A 21,443-nucleotide genomic window follows, 5' to 3' on the forward strand; every position below is an offset into this window, starting at 1 on the left:
CTAACCCTAACCCTAACCCTAACCCTAACCCTAACCCTAACCCTAACCCTAACCCTAACCCTAACCCTAACCCTAACCCTAACCCTAACCCTAACCCTAACCCTAACCCTAACCCTAACCCTAACCCTAACCCTAACCCTAACCCTAACCCTAACCCTAACCCTAACCCTAACCCTAACCCTAACCCTAACCCTAACCCTAACCCTAACCCTAACCCTAACCCTAACCCTAACCCTAACCCTAACCCTAACCCTAACCCTAACCCTAACCCTAACCCTAACCCTAACCCTAACCCTAACCCTAACCCTAACCCTAACCCTAACCCTAACCCTAACCCTAACCCTAACCCTAACCCTAACCCTAACCCTAACCCTAACCCTAACCCTAACCCTAACCCTAACCCTAACCCTAACCCTAACCCTAACCCTAACCCTAACCCTAACCCTAACCCTAACCCTAACCCTAACCCTAACCCTAACCCTAACCCTAACCCTAACCCTAACCCTAACCCTAACCCTAACCCTAACCCTAACCCTAACCCTAACCCTAACCCTAACCCTAACCCTAACCCTAACCCTAACCCTAACCCTAACCCTAACCCTAACCCTAACCCTAACCCTAACCCTAACCCTAACCCTAACCCTAACCCTAACCCTAACCCTAACCCTAACCCTAACCCTAACCCTAACCCTAACCCTAACCCTAACCCTAACCCTAACCCTAACCCTAACCCTAACCCTAACCCTAACCCTAACCCTAACCCTAACCCTAACCCTAACCCTAACCCTAACCCTAACCCTAACCCTAACCCTAACCCTAACCCTAACCCTAACCCTAACCCTAACCCTAACCCTAACCCTAACCCTAACCCTAACCCTAACCCTAACCCTAACCCTAACCCTAACCCTAACCCTAACCCTAACCCTAACCCTAACCCTAACCCTAACCCTAACCCTAACCCTAACCCTAACCCTAACCCTAACCCTAACCCTAACCCTAACCCTAACCCTAACCCTAACCCTAACCCTAACCCTAACCCTAACCCTAACCCTAACCCTAACCCTAACCCTAACCCTAACCCTAACCCTAACCCTAACCCTAACCCTAACCCTAACCCTAACCCTAACCCTAACCCTAACCCTAACCCTAACCCTAACCCTAACCCTAACCCTAACCCTAACCCTAACCCTAACCCTAACCCTAACCCTAACCCTAACCCTAACCCTAACCCTAACCCTAACCCTAACCCTAACCCTAACCCTAACCCTAACCCTAACCCTAACCCTAACCCTAACCCTAACCCTAACCCTAACCCTAACCCTAACCCTAACCCTAACCCTAACCCTAACCCTAACCCTAACCCTAACCCTAACCCTAACCCTAACCCTAACCCTAACCCTAACCCTAACCCTAACCCTAACCCTAACCCTAACCCTAACCCTAACCCTAACCCTAACCCTAACCCTAACCCTAACCCTAACCCTAACCCTAACCCTAACCCTAACCCTAACCCTAACCCTAACCCTAACCCTAACCCTAACCCTAACCCTAACCCTAACCCTAACCCTAACCCTAACCCTAACCCTAACCCTAACCCTAACCCTAACCCTAACCCTAACCCTAACCCTAACCCTAACCCTAACCCTAACCCTAACCCTAACCCTAACCCTAACCCTAACCCTAACCCTAACCCTAACCCTAACCCTAACCCTAACCCTAACCCTAACCCTAACCCTAACCCTAACCCTAACCCTAACCCTAACCCTAACCCTAACCCTAACCCTAACCCTAACCCTAACCCTAACCCTAACCCTAACCCTAACCCTAACCCTAACCCTAACCCTAACCCTAACCCTAACCCTAACCCTAACCCTAACCCTAACCCTAACCCTAACCCTAACCCTAACCCTAACCCTAACCCTAACCCTAACCCTAACCCTAACCCTAACCCTAACCCTAACCCTAACCCTAACCCTAACCCTAACCCTAACCCTAACCCTAACCCTAACCCTAACCCTAACCCTAACCCTAACCCTAACCCTAACCCTAACCCTAACCCTAACCCTAACCCTAACCCTAACCCTAACCCTAACCCTAACCCTAACCCTAACCCTAACCCTAACCCTAACCCTAACCCTAACCCTAACCCTAACCCTAACCCTAACCCTAACCCTAACCCTAACCCTAACCCTAACCCTAACCCTAACCCTAACCCTAACCCTAACCCTAACCCTAACCCTAACCCTAACCCTAACCCTAACCCTAACCCTAACCCTAACCCTAACCCTAACCCTAACCCTAACCCTAACCCTAACCCTAACCCTAACCCTAACCCTAACCCTAACCCTAACCCTAACCCTAACCCTAACCCTAACCCTAACCCTAACCCTAACCCTAACCCTAACCCTAACCCTAACCCTAACCCTAACCCTAACCCTAACCCTAACCCTAACCCTAACCCTAACCCTAACCCTAACCCTAACCCTAACCCTAACCCTAACCCTAACCCTAACCCTAACCCTAACCCTAACCCTAACCCTAACCCTAACCCTAACCCTAACCCTAACCCTAACCCTAACCCTAACCCTAACCCTAACCCTAACCCTAACCCTAACCCTAACCCTAACCCTAACCCTAACCCTAACCCTAACCCTAACCCTAACCCTAACCCTAACCCTAACCCTAACCCTAACCCTAACCCTAACCCTAACCCTAACCCTAACCCTAACCCTAACCCTAACCCTAACCCTAACCCTAACCCTAACCCTAACCCTAACCCTAACCCTAACCCTAACCCTAACCCTAACCCTAACCCTAACCCTAACCCTAACCCTAACCCTAACCCTAACCCTAACCCTAACCCTAACCCTAACCCTAACCCTAACCCTAACCCTAACCCTAACCCTAACCCTAACCCTAACCCTAACCCTAACCCTAACCCTAACCCTAACCCTAACCCTAACCCTAACCCTAACCCTAACCCTAACCCTAACCCTAACCCTAACCCTAACCCTAACCCTAACCCTAACCCTAACCCTAACCCTAACCCTAACCCTAACCCTAACCCTAACCCTAACCCTAACCCTAACCCTAACCCTAACCCTAACCCTAACCCTAACCCTAACCCTAACCCTAACCCTAACCCTAACCCTAACCCTAACCCTAACCCTAACCCTAACCCTAACCCTAACCCTAACCCTAACCCTAACCCTAACCCTAACCCTAACCCTAACCCTAACCCTAACCCTAACCCTAACCCTAACCCTAACCCTAACCCTAACCCTAACCCTAACCCTAACCCTAACCCTAACCCTAACCCTAACCCTAACCCTAACCCTAACCCTAACCCTAACCCTAACCCTAACCCTAACCCTAACCCTAACCCTAACCCTAACCCTAACCCTAACCCTAACCCTAACCCTAACCCTAACCCTAACCCTAACCCTAACCCTAACCCTAACCCTAACCCTAACCCTAACCCTAACCCTAACCCTAACCCTAACCCTAACCCTAACCCTAACCCTAACCCTAACCCTAACCCTAACCCTAACCCTAACCCTAACCCTAACCCTAACCCTAACCCTAACCCTAACCCTAACCCTAACCCTAACCCTAACCCTAACCCTAACCCTAACCCTAACCCTAACCCTAACCCTAACCCTAACCCTAACCCTAACCCTAACCCTAACCCTAACCCTAACCCTAACCCTAACCCTAACCCTAACCCTAACCCTAACCCTAACCCTAACCCTAACCCTAACCCTAACCCTAACCCTAACCCTAACCCTAACCCTAACCCTAACCCTAACCCTAACCCTAACCCTAACCCTAACCCTAACCCTAACCCTAACCCTAACCCTAACCCTAACCCTAACCCTAACCCTAACCCTAACCCTAACCCTAACCCTAACCCTAACCCTAACCCTAACCCTAACCCTAACCCTAACCCTAACCCTAACCCTAACCCTAACCCTAACCCTAACCCTAACCCTAACCCTAACCCTAACCCTAACCCTAACCCTAACCCTAACCCTAACCCTAACCCTAACCCTAACCCTAACCCTAACCCTAACCCTAACCCTAACCCTAACCCTAACCCTAACCCTAACCCTAACCCTAACCCTAACCCTAACCCTAACCCTAACCCTAACCCTAACCCTAACCCTAACCCTAACCCTAACCCTAACCCTAACCCTAACCCTAACCCTAACCCTAACCCTAACCCTAACCCTAACCCTAACCCTAACCCTAACCCTAACCCTAACCCTAACCCTAACCCTAACCCTAACCCTAACCCTAACCCTAACCCTAACCCTAACCCTAACCCTAACCCTAACCCTAACCCTAACCCTAACCCTAACCCTAACCCTAACCCTAACCCTAACCCTAACCCTAACCCTAACCCTAACCCTAACCCTAACCCTAACCCTAACCCTAACCCTAACCCTAACCCTAACCCTAACCCTAACCCTAACCCTAACCCTAACCCTAACCCTAACCCTAACCCTAACCCTAACCCTAACCCTAACCCTAACCCTAACCCTAACCCTAACCCTAACCCTAACCCTAACCCTAACCCTAACCCTAACCCTAACCCTAACCCTAACCCTAACCCTAACCCTAACCCTAACCCTAACCCTAACCCTAACCCTAACCCTAACCCTAACCCTAACCCTAACCCTAACCCTAACCCTAACCCTAACCCTAACCCTAACCCTAACCCTAACCCTAACCCTAACCCTAACCCTAACCCTAACCCTAACCCTAACCCTAACCCTAACCCTAACCCTAACCCTAACCCTAACCCTAACCCTAACCCTAACCCTAACCCTAACCCTAACCCTAACCCTAACCCTAACCCTAACCCTAACCCTAACCCTAACCCTAACCCTAACCCTAACCCTAACCCTAACCCTAACCCTAACCCTAACCCTAACCCTAACCCTAACCCTAACCCTAACCCTAACCCTAACCCTAACCCTAACCCTAACCCTAACCCTAACCCTAACCCTAACCCTAACCCTAACCCTAACCCTAACCCTAACCCTAACCCTAACCCTAACCCTAACCCTAACCCTAACCCTAACCCTAACCCTAACCCTAACCCTAACCCTAACCCTAACCCTAACCCTAACCCTAACCCTAACCCTAACCCTAACCCTAACCCTAACCCTAACCCTAACCCTAACCCTAACCCTAACCCTAACCCTAACCCTAACCCTAACCCTAACCCTAACCCTAACCCTAACCCTAACCCTAACCCTAACCCTAACCCTAACCCTAACCCTAACCCTAACCCTAACCCTAACCCTAACCCTAACCCTAACCCTAACCCTAACCCTAACCCTAACCCTAACCCTAACCCTAACCCTAACCCTAACCCTAACCCTAACCCTAACCCTAACCCTAACCCTAACCCTAACCCTAACCCTAACCCTAACCCTAACCCTAACCCTAACCCTAACCCTAACCCTAACCCTAACCCTAACCCTAACCCTAACCCTAACCCTAACCCTAACCCTAACCCTAACCCTAACCCTAACCCTAACCCTAACCCTAACCCTAACCCTAACCCTAACCCTAACCCTAACCCTAACCCTAACCCTAACCCTAACCCTAACCCTAACCCTAACCCTAACCCTAACCCTAACCCTAACCCTAACCCTAACCCTAACCCTAACCCTAACCCTAACCCTAACCCTAACCCTAACCCTAACCCTAACCCTAACCCTAACCCTAACCCTAACCCTAACCCTAACCCTAACCCTAACCCTAACCCTAACCCTAACCCTAACCCTAACCCTAACCCTAACCCTAACCCTAACCCTAACCCTAACCCTAACCCTAACCCTAACCCTAACCCTAACCCTAACCCTAACCCTAACCCTAACCCTAACCCTAACCCTAACCCTAACCCTAACCCTAACCCTAACCCTAACCCTAACCCTAACCCTAACCCTAACCCTAACCCTAACCCTAACCCTAACCCTAACCCTAACCCTAACCCTAACCCTAACCCTAACCCTAACCCTAACCCTAACCCTAACCCTAACCCTAACCCTAACCCTAACCCTAACCCTAACCCTAACCCTAACCCTAACCCTAACCCTAACCCTAACCCTAACCCTAACCCTAACCCTAACCCTAACCCTAACCCTAACCCTAACCCTAACCCTAACCCTAACCCTAACCCTAACCCTAACCCTAACCCTAACCCTAACCCTAACCCTAACCCTAACCCTAACCCTAACCCTAACCCTAACCCTAACCCTAACCCTAACCCTAACCCTAACCCTAACCCTAACCCTAACCCTAACCCTAACCCTAACCCTAACCCTAACCCTAACCCTAACCCTAACCCTAACCCTAACCCTAACCCTAACCCTAACCCTAACCCTAACCCTAACCCTAACCCTAACCCTAACCCTAACCCTAACCCTAACCCTAACCCTAACCCTAACCCTAACCCTAACCCTAACCCTAACCCTAACCCTAACCCTAACCCTAACCCTAACCCTAACCCTAACCCTAACCCTAACCCTAACCCTAACCCTAACCCTAACCCTAACCCTAACCCTAACCCTAACCCTAACCCTAACCCTAACCCTAACCCTAACCCTAACCCTAACCCTAACCCTAACCCTAACCCTAACCCTAACCCTAACCCTAACCCTAACCCTAACCCTAACCCTAACCCTAACCCTAACCCTAACCCTAACCCTAACCCTAACCCTAACCCTAACCCTAACCCTAACCCTAACCCTAACCCTAACCCTAACCCTAACCCTAACCCTAACCCTAACCCTAACCCTAACCCTAACCCTAACCCTAACCCTAACCCTAACCCTAACCCTAACCCTAACCCTAACCCTAACCCTAACCCTAACCCTAACCCTAACCCCTAACCCTAACCCTAACCCTAACCCTAACCCTAACCCTAACCCTAACCCTAACCCTAACCCTAACCCTAACCCTAACCCTAACCCTAACCCTAACCCTAACCCTAACCCTAACCCTAACCCTAACCCTAACCCTAACCCTAACCCTAACCCTAACCCTAACCCTAAACCCTAACCCTAACCCTAACCCTAACCCTAACCCTAACCCTAACCCTAACCCTAACCCTAACCCTAACCCTAACCCTAACCCTAACCCTAACCCTAACCCTAACCCTAACCCTAACCCTAACCCTAACCCTAACCCTAACCCCTAACCCTAACCCTAACCCTAACCCTAACCCTAACCCTAACCCTAACCCTAACCCTAACCCTAACCCTAACCCTGACCCTACCCCTGACCCTACCCCTGACCCTGACCCTGACCCTGACCCTGACCCTGACCCTAACCCTAACCCTAACCCTAACCTCAACCTTCTACCCTGACCCTAACCCTAACCCTAACCCTAACCTCAACCTTCTACCCTGACCCTAACCCTAACCTCAACCTTCTACCCTGATCCTAACCCTAACCCTGACCCTAACCCCTAACCCTAACCTAACCCCTAACTCCCAACCCTCCTACTCTAACCCTAATCCGCTTACCCTAACCCTAACCCCTAACCCCTAACCCTAACCCCTAACCCTAACCTCAACCTTCTACCCTAACCCTAACCCCTAACCCTAACCTCAACCTCCTACCCTGACCCTAACCCTAACCCTGACCCTTACCCTAACCTCAGCCTCCTACCATGAACCCTAACCCTAACCTCAACCTCAACCTCCTACCAGGAACCCGAACCCTAACCCTAACCCCATAACCCTACTTAACCCTAACTCCTAACCCTAATCTCTCCCTCCTACCCTGAACCCTAATCCTAACCCGAACCATGACCTTCACTTCAAGCCCAATTCTAACCCTTTTCCCTTCCCCCTCCCTACCCCAACCTCAATCTCCCATCTTGAATTCCAATTCTAACACTTAACCCCAACTGCTAACCCCCTACCCTAACCCCAAGCCTTATTCCTACCCTAACCCTAATCTTCCCCCTTCTCTATCTTGACCCTCTTTTGTTTCCCTGCTCTTCTACTGGAGTGGGTACCCTGGCTCCAAGGATATAATCTTAACTCCCAAATCTGCCCCATGAGATGAATACATTTACAGGTAAATGTGAGCTGTATGTGGACATGGGAGTGTGCAGACATTGAATGGAGCTTTCACCCGGGATCCTGTGCTTTGATCACTCAGCCGGATATGGGGTGTGGATCTGACTTGGGAAAAACTGCACGCCCTATCCGGTCCCTTAGGTTCCTTGTTTTATTTAAATAATGTTGTCTTTTTCCCCCCCCTTCATTTTTACTTTCTTTATGGGGACTCCTGGTCCCTTTCCAGGTCACTGTTCCTTTTGAACTTAGTGGGTATTTTTATTTAGCTCTCTCATTTTAACTTTATTGATTTTATTTTCTTAATCATATTTTAAAAAAGCATCCTTTCTTTTTATTTTATTTATTTATATATTTTATGTTTTTTAAATTTATATTTTTTATTTTTTATTTACTCATTTACCATTTGGGGATTTTAAATTTGCACTGTTTAAGGATCACCCTTACCCAGGGATCCAATTTATATATAAAAAATTATTATTTTTTTTTTTTGTATTTGTATAAGAAAACAGGTCTGGCCTCGTTCTTTTTAACTCTAGAATAGAACAAAGTGAGCCTGTGCACTAAAGAGCATACACTCAACATATGAGGACTTGATCTTTCCCTAACCTAACCTAGCCTGTGCCACTACAAACAAAAGAGAGGAACAGACCATATTCTTAGTACACACCTTACATATTTAGTTATATTTTAATTATTTTACTTTTATTGTTTTAATCTCGTAATCTTTATCCTATTTGGTTTTATCACCTTTTTGTATTATTCCATTTTTATCCTTTCCCTCCCTTTTTTTTCCTTACTATTCTTTATTTCTAAGGTTTTTTATATTTTTTTTAATACCCACTCTTTTTCCAGTACATTTGTGTTCAATGGCAGTCTTCTTATTCTTGGCTCTCTTCTCTTGCCTGCTGTGGGTCTTGAACCAGGGAGGCTAGGTATAGGAGACTATTGTCTATACCACTACACCACACAGACTACTGGGAAAACCTGGTGGAAAATAAGAGAACCAAGGTTTACAAAAACAGTTTTAAACTACATTATCCAGGTAAAGTCATTACCCATAAAGCCACACACTTCCTTCAGACTCACAACCAATAGATAGGCAGTTTTGAGACAGACAGGTATAGTTACCAATTATACAGAACCTCCTTATTTTAGCTCCACCCCTAATTTAACCTAGATCCCACCCCAGAGCTTATTTAAGGATATGGATGGGAACAAAAAGCATATGTCCTCTGAAGAAGCAGGATTCCCTGCGAAACGTTAGGACGTCGAACTCAAAAAGCACCGTGAACTGCACATCAAAAAGATACTGTTTGACGGGGAAAACATTGCCAATTTTTGTGTCCTGTTTTACACAAAAAAATTTTTTAATGGAGAAAAATCCTTTTTAAACCGTTTTGTGAGTACTCACATTTTTAAACCCTTTCTTTTTTTTGGGTTTTTATTCCCCCCTCCCTTTTTTTCGGTTTTATTCCCCCTTCTTTTTGGAGTACAACACCCAAGCCAGAGGGGCCTACAAAACTTCCTGTTTGGTGAACTCCTAGGCCGCTTAGGCCTTCTGGTAAGGAACTGAGTTGTTAATCAGCTACAGGATCCTTGTCCCAAGGATTCTTATCAGCATACTCATGGGGTAAGACCAATGAAGACTTTTCTCCTTTTGTTTTTATCTTTCCTTTCTTTTAACCTTTTTTTTCCTCGAAAGGAGTTTTTTTACAGGCACAATGATTCCCTTAACAAACAGATTCACAGTGTTGGAGACTTTGGAAACAGATGGGGTGGAACAAACACTACACACAGTCCAGCATCTACACAACTCAAAACCCAGGGAATTTTTAGATAGACATTTGAGGAAGTTGTATTTTAAATTCTTACAGGCCACACACCATGAAGACATTGTGACAACAGCTCTACATACGCAAATTTTTCCAAAGGGCATGTCTAAACAAACACACAAACTTACACAGTTTATCAAACCAGCATGCCCCAAGCAACAAACTCTACATAGAATTACGGAAAACACACAAAATTGGATGAAGGCAAATATGCAGATCCTCAAAGACCATTACGTTCAAGTGAAAGCAGAACTACTGAATCGAATCCACAAAATGGAGGAAACAGAATGGCAGATAGCAGTTAAATGGGCCAAAGGTAGATTCAAACACAAATTGAGGGAAGACATAATAGAAAAGGCCAAAACACAAATGGAACAGAATCTAGTGGAAACAGAAAATGGAGGAACTGCATGTTTGCCTATCCAAGTATCAAACAGCTCCTCTAATCCTTCTTCCACTGCCGCCTCTTCTTTTTCTTCTTCGTCGTCTTCTTCAATCTCTTCCTCTTCTTCCTCCAAACAGAGTCCGAGTAAAGACGACACAAACCTTGTGGCAAGTTCTCCACAGATGCATTTATCGAAAAGCAATGGAACACCTCGGCCTTTAAACAACAACTCCGATAAGACCAAGGTAGTTAGTGTATTAATACATGAAGTTCCTTTGAATACACTTAAGCAGCAAGAACAGAGAGCTAACACTCCATCCACAGTTCACAGAACAGCAATCCTAAATAATGTTAGTGTTCTAATAGAACCTACTATTGCTGATTCACAGGGGGAGCCGACCCAGGGGGATAGGAAGCAGGAGAGGAAGGAGGTGATGAATGGGTCTACAGAAAGGAAGACCACGTCCTTGAGAAAAGCCCGATCTGAATCCTCCCTTTCCCTTTCCCCTTCCTCTTTCTCGTTGACTCCCCTGCATGTGGAACATCCGGACAGGGTGGAGCCCCAAATAAAAACCTGTGAAGTGAGGAACCATTGGGTTCCTACTAGACATCCTAACACCACTAGAAAGATTGCAGATTGGACACTGGAAGTAAAGAAACCAGTTTTGTTTATAGGGGACTCCAACCTGTCCAGAATTCCCTATTTTAGTGACGAAAATGTTCAGGTGGATAGTTACCCTGGAGCCAACTTTTTACATATAGCCAAAGTGTTACAAAAATTAACCCCTAATCCAAACACTCAAAAAGTCGTCCTATCATTAGGAATCAATAATAGAGAACAAACATTCGAAAGTACAACAAAAAAACAGTTGCAAGAGCTGTGGAGAATTGCTGCAGTGGTTTTTCCCAATGCCACGATCTACACCCCATTATTAAACTACTCGGATATCCTACCTAGACGACAACAAGAAACTCTAACAAAACTGAACACTCATATACTGGCACATGGTAATCCATTGCAGGAACTTCACCCACTTAGGTTCAAGGTGAACCCGAGGGACCCTATCCACTGGACCACGGAAACGGCTTCGCAAATGTTTACATACTGGTTGGATCAGTTAAACTTTTAGGAATGGTGAAGTGCAATAAAACAGACAACAAAAAGCACACCAACATCATTAACCTATCCAAAACGTTTTGTCTCACAGGTCCGCAGGAGGATTTACTCAGCAAGGGTCTCACCTTCATCCCGACGCCATGCGGTACGGACTTGGGGGAGCTGGGGAGGGATGTCCACGCTTACAATAGACAACTTAAAATTTTAGACCACTTCCAATACACAAAATGTAAAGAACACTTACAGTTTACAGAAAAATCCAGATGGGAACCGAGCACCGAACAGACCAGTTTACCTATAAAGCAGTTGATTAAAAAGAACAGGATGATTATCAATTCTCTTTCAGATTTTTCCAACAATCAAGCAGATAATTTAACCGCCACAGAACGCAGAGCACTCAAAGAATTACAAACCAACAAAGATATAATAATTAAACCGGCAGATAAAGGCTCAGCGATCGTCATAATGGACAAACAACAATACTTACTAGAAGCAAATAGACAATTAAACAATACCAATCATTACACTTTACTTCCACACTCATTACAACAGGAAACACAATCATTGGTAACATCCATTTTACAGGACTTAAAACAGAAAGGCTTCATTAACACTAAACAGTTTAATTATCTTATTGGTCCAAACCCACCAAGGCAGCGGAAATTTTATCTATTGCCCAAAATTCATAAAGACCCACAGGCGTGGACAGTCCCTTCCGAGGTTCCACAGGGACGCCCGATTGTGTCGGATTGTGGGAGTGAGACCTACAATGTGGCACAATACATTGATTATTTCCTCAATCCTGTCTCACAACTTCATCCCAGTTACTTAAAAGATACATATGACTTTATAAACAAAATCAAGAACATGACAATTCCAGACTCGGCCTTCCTATTCACTGTGGATGTGGAAAGCCTTTACACAAATATCAGTACAGAGGCAGGATTGCAGGCAATAACGAAATGTTTTAACAGGTATCCAGATTCAAGCCGGCCAGATGCAGAACTTCTTCAGCTGTTGGAAATAAATTTAACCCGCAATGACTTTGAATTTAATTCTCAATTATATTTACAGGTTCAAGGAACCGCTATGGGGAAGAAATTTGCTCCAGCCTACGCGAATATTTATATGTCTGAGTGGGAAGAAACATTGTTTCCAAAGTGTCCCCACTTACCCGCAGTGTATTATCGATATCTGGATGACATCTTTGGGGTCTGGCACCATGACAGGGAACATTTTGACACCTTTTTGAATTTGGCCAATTCCCATCATAAACACATTAAAGTCAAAGCAACTCTTAATTCGGATAACATTAACTTTTTAGACACCACAGTTTTTGCCATCCCGACGGAGAATAATTCCAAAACACTACATACTAAAGTGTTTTTCAAACCCACTGATTCCCACTCTCTACTATTCAAAACAAGTTATCATCCTAGACATACTTTCAAGGGGGTAATCAAATCACAAATCATTCGATTTCATAGAATTTGCTCATTTGATCAACATTTCCATGAAGCAACACAAACTCTATTCAAAGCCCTTAGACCCCGAGGGTATTCTAAGAGATTCTTGAGAGCCATTAAAAGAGACACGTTGCAGGATCTCAGAAATAACCCAACACGATTGGTGCCGGAACCCAAGGATGTCATCCCCATAGTCACGACTTTTTCAGAAACATCCAAAATCCTCAACAATAAGCTTAAACAACAATTCCAAAAAACACAAGAACTATACGCACCACTTCGGTCATTCAAACCAATATCAGCTTATAGAAGAAATAAAAATCTACGGGATCTCCTGGTCAGGGCCAGTTTGAAATCAGACCGACGAGTGATTCCTCCTATATTAGCAACACATTTTCAACAGCTCAGGTCAGTGGAGATGGGAAACAAGGGACACCTAGTGCCACAAAGAACAAACCTCAAGACCACGAATATCATTTACATGATCACTTGCACACACTGCCATAAGAGATATATTGGAGAAACTGAATACAGTCTGGAACAAAGGCTGAAACAACACATTTACTCCATTCAACACAGACCACGCAACACACACTTAATATGCCATTTTGCAAGGGTTGGGATACAGAAGCTCAGGATCTCGGGTTTGGAGGCCAATAGGGCATGGAACAGGGAACAGAGAAGAAGAAGAGAAGCATATTGGATAAGTAAACTGCACACAGACCATCCTCATGGCTTCAATACTAGGAGAACATCTTAGACTTGGAGACTTGGAACCAGAGATACCCATATAGAGAGAGGAAATAGGGCTAACCCATTCTTCTTTTTACAGTATTCTCTTCTTTCTCCCGTTGTTTTTCTTTTGTCCTCTGCTCTTTTTCTTTACCTTGTTCTTCTTTTTTTTCTTCTTTTCTTCTTCTTTTCCTTCTTCTTCTTCTCCTTTCTTTTCTTTTTTCTTTTTTATACCCATTCTGTCACATTTATTGTGAGTAAAAATAGCACTTGATACTGGAGCAATCCGTTGTATAATGGACGTCTCGGTGGAGCGTTTGGTTTTGTTTTGATTTGGTTTGATGATTAAACACAACTTGGTGGATTTGTGCACGCACAAATACACACTTTGTAAATATGGTTTAAAGTATTTATATAGCACTTGTTTTGATTATTAGCACTTTTCACTTGACTCAATTGTTAGCACTTTTACTAGCACTTACAGCACTTTTTTTAGGTTTCAGCACTTCTTCCACTGGGACGGTCAATGCCATGGTTTGATCCAGTAAAATAAATTGAATAACTTTTTATAAAACCACAATATTGTGATGCTTTACTTTATTTCCAGACAATTTCTGAGCTTTTACCTCAACCCCAACCATCATTCCGCACCTGGGTTGGACCGGAACGTCAACTCCAAAACCTTATTTCGAATCCTAACCTCAACCCCCTAACCCTAACCCCCTAACCCTAACCCCCTAACCCTAACCCCAACCCTAACCCCAACCCTAACCCTAACCCTAACCTCAACCTTCTACCCTGACCCTAACCCTAACCCTAACCTCAACCTTCTACCCTGACCCTAACCCTAACCTCAACCTTCTACCCTGACCCTAACCCTAACCCTAACCCTAACCTCAACCTTCTACCCTGACCCTAACCCTAACCCTAACCTCAACCTTCTACCCTGATCCTAACCCTAACCCTGACCCTAACCCCTAACCCTAACCTAACCCCTAACTCCCAACCCTCCTACTCTAACCCTAATCCGCTTACCCTAACCCTAACCCCTAACCCCTAACCCTAACCTCAACCTTCTACCCTAACCCTAACCCCTAACCCTAACCTCAACCTCCTACCCTGACCCTAACCCTAACCCTGACCCTTACCCTAACCTCAGCCTCCTACCATGAACCCTAACCCTAACCTCAACCTCAACCTCCTACCAGGAACCCGAACCCTAACCCTAACCCCATAACCCTACTTAACCCTAACTCCTAACCCTAATCTCTCCCTCCTACCCTGAACCCTAATCCTAACCCGAACCATGACCTTCACTTCAAGCCCAATTCTAACCCTTTTCCCTTCCCCCTCCCTACCCCAACCTCAATCTCCCATCTTGAACCCCAATTCTAACACTTAACCCTAACTGCTAACCCCCTACCCTAACCCCAAGCCTTATTCCTACCCTAACCCTAATCTTCCCCCTTCTCTATCTTGACCCTCTTTTGTTTCCCTGCTCTTCTACTGGAGTGGGTACCCTGGCTCCAAGGATATAATCTTAACTCCCAAATCTGCCCCATGAGATGAATACATTTACAGGTAAATGTGAGCTGTATGTGGACATGGGAGTGTGCAGACATTGAATGGAGCTTTCACCCGGGATCCTGTGCTTTGATCACTCAGCCGGATATGGGGTGTGGATCTGACTTGGGAAAAACTGCACGCCCTATCCGGTCCCTTAGGTTCCTTGTTTTATTTAAATAATGTTGTCTTTTTCCCCCCCCTTCATTTTTACTTTCTTTATGGGGACTCCTGGTCCCTTTCCAGGTCACTGTTCCTTTTGAACTTAGTGGGTATTTTTATTTAGCTCTCTCATTTTAACTTTATTGATTTTATTTTCTTAATCATATTTTAAAAAAGCATCCTTTCTTTTTATTTTATTTTATTTATTTATATATTTTATGTTTTTTAAATTTATATTTTTTATTTTTTATTTACTCATTTACCATTTGGGGATTTTAAATTTGCACTGTTTAAGGATCACCCTTACCCAGGGATCCAATTTATATATATAAAAAAAATTTTTTTTGTATTTGTATAAGAAAACGGGTCTGGCCTCGTTCTTTTTAACTCTAGAATAGAACAAAGTGAGCCTGTGCACTAAAGAGCATACACTCAACATATGAGGACTTGATCTTTCCCTACCCTAACCCTAACCCTAACCCTAACCCTAACCCTAACCCCTAACCCTAACCCTAACCCTAACCCTAACCCTAACCCCTAACCCTAACCCTAACCCTAACCCTAACCCTTAACCCTAACCCTAACCCTAACCCTAACCCTAACCCTAACCCTAACCCTAATCGGCCCGTGCCTCATGTTTGCAGTAAACTCAACTGTCCACAACTTCCTTTTTAGAATCGGTATAATAATTTTAATAAACACAAACTTTGGGGAACATGGAAAGATGGGTTTATTATTTTATTTATTTTATTTTTTCATTTATTAACATCAACATCACTTATTTATATCCAGATATTAATAAAAAACATTTTGTCATTTTTTGGAAAAGACAGCTTTTTTCTGATTGGTTTGGAGCTGTTTCTTTTTAAACTGGAGCATGGAAAAGGCTCCTATTGGCTCATTCAAATTGAGTCCCGCCCCCCACATTATAAAAAGGAACAACTGAGGATGCAGAATTTTATTCATTGCTTCCAGCTCTTTAGAGAGAAAGCCTCTAACACTTTTTGCATTCCAAAACCTTATATTCTGATCCTAAATACACATTGGTTTCTTTTCATTGTTTTATTTTTCAATATTGATTCATTTTTGGAGCTCATTGGTTTCAAGATTAGAACAAGCCTGCCTGAAGAAGGTTCCAAGAGAACCGAAACGTTGCAACGGCTTGTTCATTTTTGAATTTTTCACACACATATGTACAAAAAAATATCTCTATTTTCAATTTTGGAAAAAAAAGTTTGTTATTTTGATTTGTTTAAATTTTCATTTTCTAAAAAACTTTTTTTATTTGATTGGTTTATATTTACATTCATTTTATAGATAAAGAATTACTGATCACAGGGTTGGAGAACACTTGTGTAAAGTTTTAGATCATTCTCACCTCTATAACTGGTTTGAAATATATATAAAAAACATTTTTTATTTTCATTTTCTAAAAAAATTTTTTTTATTTTTTTTTTATTTTTTATTTCATTATATTTACATTCATTTTATAGATAAAAATTACACAAAAAAACATACAAGACAGATTTTGAGTTATACTTTCCTGACTTCAATTTATTTAACAAGTCCTTGCTTTTGTTTTTTCACAAAAAATTTCCTAAATCATGGCTTTGCCACAGAGAGATGGTTGGACGGTGGTCACACATAAACGCAGGCATGCCATTCAGGGCACAGTCTGGCCTCTGCCCCGTCCGTACCACAATACTCAACATCATGCACAGGGAGAGAGAATGCTCTCCTATGCAGAAGCAGTTAAATATGGTGGCCACATGAGGGCAGCAAAGACCATAACTCACCATAGTGAGCCTTATCAGCGGTCTTACAGACCACAATTTTTTGAACCTCGGGCCCGTTCAGGACCCGGTACTTTGATGTTCTGGCAAAAATCCTTTTCGAAGGAACCAAGGGAGAGGGTGCAGGACAGAACACGGGCAGTTCGTTCACACCTGCAAAATAAAAACACAAATCAGAAACAAAACATAAAGCCCAAGCATTCAGATGACCCTAATTTTGTAGTAAAAACTCGCGCCTTATTTAAAATAATTAAATTGGTGCATCACAAAAACAACATCAGCCAGGAACAGCCTCCTGCAATTAATAAAATTGAAAAACACCTGTCGGAGGTCATCAAACCAGCTTTGCCAAACCCCACAACGCAAGCCTTTATTGAAGGCAATGCTAAAAACTGGGCCTACACCACCATGCTGATTCTTAAGAGCCATTATGAAGACGCATTGGTGGAGGAAATGGCTAAGCTCCAGCACGTTCCTTCCCAGGGCTGGGAGGAATGCTTTGATACGGCCATTCTGTGGGCTAAACGGGGTATTGGTAGAAGACTGAGGGACAAAACAATACATGAGGCTCATATGTTGGTAGGGGAGAAATGGCAGACCCCTGTTCCTGTTCCTGCTACCGATTCTGGGGAGAGGAGGGAGGAAGCGGAGACCCAAAGTGTCCCTCTTGCTCCTCCTCTCCTAGAAAACACAACGGCTAAAACCGTTACGGTACAGGCTTCGGTGCACACTGGGGAGGATGTACATTCTCTTTCGGGAATATCCACCCCATTAGTAATAAAACCGACTAAAACAGCGTCCACCATGACAGACCCGCTGAACGACTGGTCCCCTGTTAGGGAGGAGGACTCAGACAGCCGTTCAGACATTATGTTTAATTTCCCGGCCTCCCCAAAAGAACAACGGACTCCTCGCGTGCGTCTCAACCCCTGTGTCAGACAGGAACCAGACCTTATCCTTGTTGAGGACCAAGGGGAAGGCGAACAGGGCAATTTCAGCTCACAAAGAGTTACCCTGAGCCCCGACAAAGTCACTAGCCTCAGGACAGCCACACAGGCCCGTTTAAGTGTTGAACTCAACACACCTTCTGGAGTACAATGTGACTCCCAGGAGGACGGGCCTAACAGACACATAAACACGATCAGAAAAATGGTTGAATGGAAGCTGACTGTCCGAAAAAAATGGCTCATTATCGGAGACTCCAATCTGTCTAAAATCCCACCGTTTAAGAATCCTGACCTCCAAATAGAAAGTTACCCGGGGGCTACGTTCAGACACATCGAGTCTGTGATCAATAAAAATACTGCTTCCGCTGACGTGGAACACGTTATTTTGGCGTTAGGGATCAACAGCCGGACGCAGAATGCCAAAGACACTGCCATCAAACAGATGCAGGCGGCTTTGAGAGCGGCAAAAGAAAAGTTCCCTCTGGCACAAATTTGGGTTCCAGAGGTGAACTTTTCAGGAATGCTCCCAACAAGGGAGCAGACACAATTGACCGTCCTGAACGCCTATATCTGTGCCAACCTAAAACATATCCCAGCCCTGTCCAGAACTGAGTTCCACACGGAAAGTGACAATATACACTGGACAGTGGACACTGCCAGAAACATGCTCCAGCACTGGCTCGAATATTTAAAATAAATCTCCCCATAAGCCTGCATGCACAGGAGGGGAATCGAAATGTTGTCATCTTATCCAAAAAATTCCATATTACTCCCCCACAACTTAGCCTGCTCAACAGGGGTTTGACCTTCATTCCATCTGGCAAAATGAGCAGAAAACACCATGTAATGCAAACACGATTCGACCTACAACAATATCATAGGAGACTTAAATTGGCATCTTACTTTCAAAACGACGACGATTCAAATCCCCCTCCGTTTACACCCAAATCGAACTGGGTCCCACCTGCAGACAAATTACCCGCAGAACTTGGCACGTTATTTGAAAGGGATCTGGAATATTTTAAGAAATATTTCAGACCGTCCCGGGAAGAGCCTAACCTCACCCCGGCGGAAATTAATGCTCTAAAACAACTAAAGGACAATAAGCAGATGGTCATTAAACCTGCAGACAAGGGCAGTGCAATAGTAATATGGGACCGGGAACAATATTTATGGGAGGGATACAGACAATTGAACGACCCCAAATATTACAAGAAATTGGATAGACCCATTTATTTGGATACAATACCCATGGTTAAAGATATAGTCCAATCTCTATATTCAAAAAAATATATCAACGCAAAACAAAAGTCCTACCTGATGGGGAACGGGGAACCTAGAAATAGGAGGTTTTACATGCTCCCCAAAATACACAAAGACCCAGCTAAATGGAGCAAACCCTACGAAATTCCCCCAGGTAGGCCTATTGTATCCGATTGCGGCAGTGAAACGTACTACACGGCCGAATTCTTAGATTTTTACTTAAATCCCCTCTCGATTGGCCACCCCAGCTATATAAAAGACACGTATGATTTTGTCCAGAAAGTCAAAGGACTTAAAATTCCCCAAAAGGCTATCTTGTTCACTATGGACATAGATAGCCTTTACACAAACATTGACATCCAAGAAGGAATACAGGCCATTAAAAATATTTTCCAAAAAAATCCGGACACCTCCAGACCTGACAAAGAAATTATCCGATTATTAGACATAAATCTAAACCGAAATGATTTCGAGTTTAACGGGGAATTTTTCCTGCAAATCAAAGGCACGGCGATGGGCAAGAAGTTTGCCCCAGCCTATGCCAACATATTTATGGCAGAGTGGGAGGCTTCGGCCTTATCCCGATGCCACAAACAGCCCCTCCACTATTTCAGGTATCTGGACGATATCTGGGGAGTATGGACTCACTCTGAGGATGAATTCAAGGAATTTGTGACCACACTAAATAACCATAACCCATCTATAAAATTAAAATCCACCACCAGTCAGCTATCGATAGACTTTTTAGACACCACGACTTACAAAGGTCCAGATTTCAATTCGACACAAAAATTGGACATAAAAGTCTTCTTCAAAGAAACTGACACGCATGCCCTACTGCATAAAAGGAGTTTCCACCCCAAACACACTTACTCCGGCCTTATTAAGTCGCAACTCCTGAGGTTCCATCGCATATGCACCCGGGAACAGGACTTCACAGAAGCGACGCAAACCCTCTTTAAAGCACTCAGGCCCAGAGGATATAATAGGTCCTTCTTGAGGAAGGTTTTTAAATCCTACCGGACAAGAGGGACCCCGGCAGAGGGCACCAGCGTGCCCCTCGTCCTGACATTCTCCTCGGCCGCTCTGAAACTGACCAGAGAGGTAAAGTCTAATTTCCAGAGCATATTGGGACAAACACAAATATTTAAGGACCACAAAGTCATTGCAGCATTCAGAAAAAACAAAAGTTTACAGGACCATCTAATCAGAGCTAAACTTCATCCTCTCCATAACACGAAACCCAAACATCAGGGACAATATTGGGAACAAAAGGAATTCGTACAAAACAAATTCACAAAAGACGTTTTCTATACTCACCGATTAGGCACGGTACACAGTAAAAACTGCATTTATCTGGTCACCTGTAAACAATGTGGAGCCCAATATGTGGGAGAGACGGGCAACACCATTCTGGTTAGAATGACACAACATAAATACAATATCCTAAGAGAAAGAGAAAAGAACACTTATCTGGTACAGCACTTCCTGAGCCACGGATGGGGGTCCTTCCGGGTCACGGTCCTGGAGGCCAACCTGCAGTGGTCCGTGCTTCAGAGAAAAAGGGCAGAGAGAATTTGGATTAATAAATTAGGCACTACATATCCCCAAGGCCTGAATGAGAAGTGAATCCAGTTGAGTGAGCAACACTGATGGCCTGTGCACATAGGTTAGCACCTACCCTCCTAAGCCCTAACCCTAACCCTAACCCTAACCCCAATCCTAACCCTAATCCTAACCCTAATCCTAACCCTAACCCAAATCCTAACCCTAACCCTAACCCCAACCCTAATCATAACCCTAACCCCAACCCTGATCCTAACCCTAATCCTAACCCTAACCCCAACCCTAATCCTAACCCTAACCCCAACCCCAACCCTAATCCCAACCCTAAACCTAACCCCAACCCTGATCCTAACCCTAATCCCATCCCCAACCCTAATCCCAACCCTGATCCTAACCCCAACCCTAACCCTGATCCTAACCCCAACCCTGATCCTAACCCCAGCCCTAATCCTAACCCCAACCCTAACCCCAACCCTAATCCTAAACCTAATCCTAACCCCAACCCCAACCCTAAC

General features: G+C 44.6%; 2 long non-coding RNA genes across 2 annotated transcripts; one reads left to right on the plus strand and one right to left on the minus strand.

The window, feature by feature from the left end:
- The first annotated feature begins 9,174 nt into the window (after positions 1-9,174).
- On the plus strand, positions 9,175-12,049 carry LOC128317917 (uncharacterized). The gene is made up of 3 exons (XR_008301329.1): positions 9,175-9,732; positions 10,457-10,564; positions 10,709-12,049. It is a non-coding gene; the product is annotated as an uncharacterized LOC128317917 (long non-coding RNA).
- Positions 12,050-16,860: 4,811 nt separating this feature from the next.
- On the minus strand, positions 16,861-21,002 carry LOC128317916 (uncharacterized). Its single transcript, XR_008301328.1, has 3 exons — positions 20,683-21,002; positions 20,236-20,454; positions 16,861-17,305 (listed from the first exon to the last, which is right to left on the minus strand). It is a non-coding gene; the product is annotated as an uncharacterized LOC128317916 (long non-coding RNA).
- Between the last annotated feature and the right edge of the window lie 441 nt (positions 21,003-21,443).

The sequence above is a fragment of the Pangasianodon hypophthalmus genome, unplaced genomic scaffold (assembly GCF_027358585.1).
Source record: "Pangasianodon hypophthalmus isolate fPanHyp1 unplaced genomic scaffold, fPanHyp1.pri scaffold_110_ctg1, whole genome shotgun sequence".
Taxonomy (NCBI): Eukaryota; Metazoa; Chordata; class Actinopteri; order Siluriformes; family Pangasiidae; genus Pangasianodon; species Pangasianodon hypophthalmus.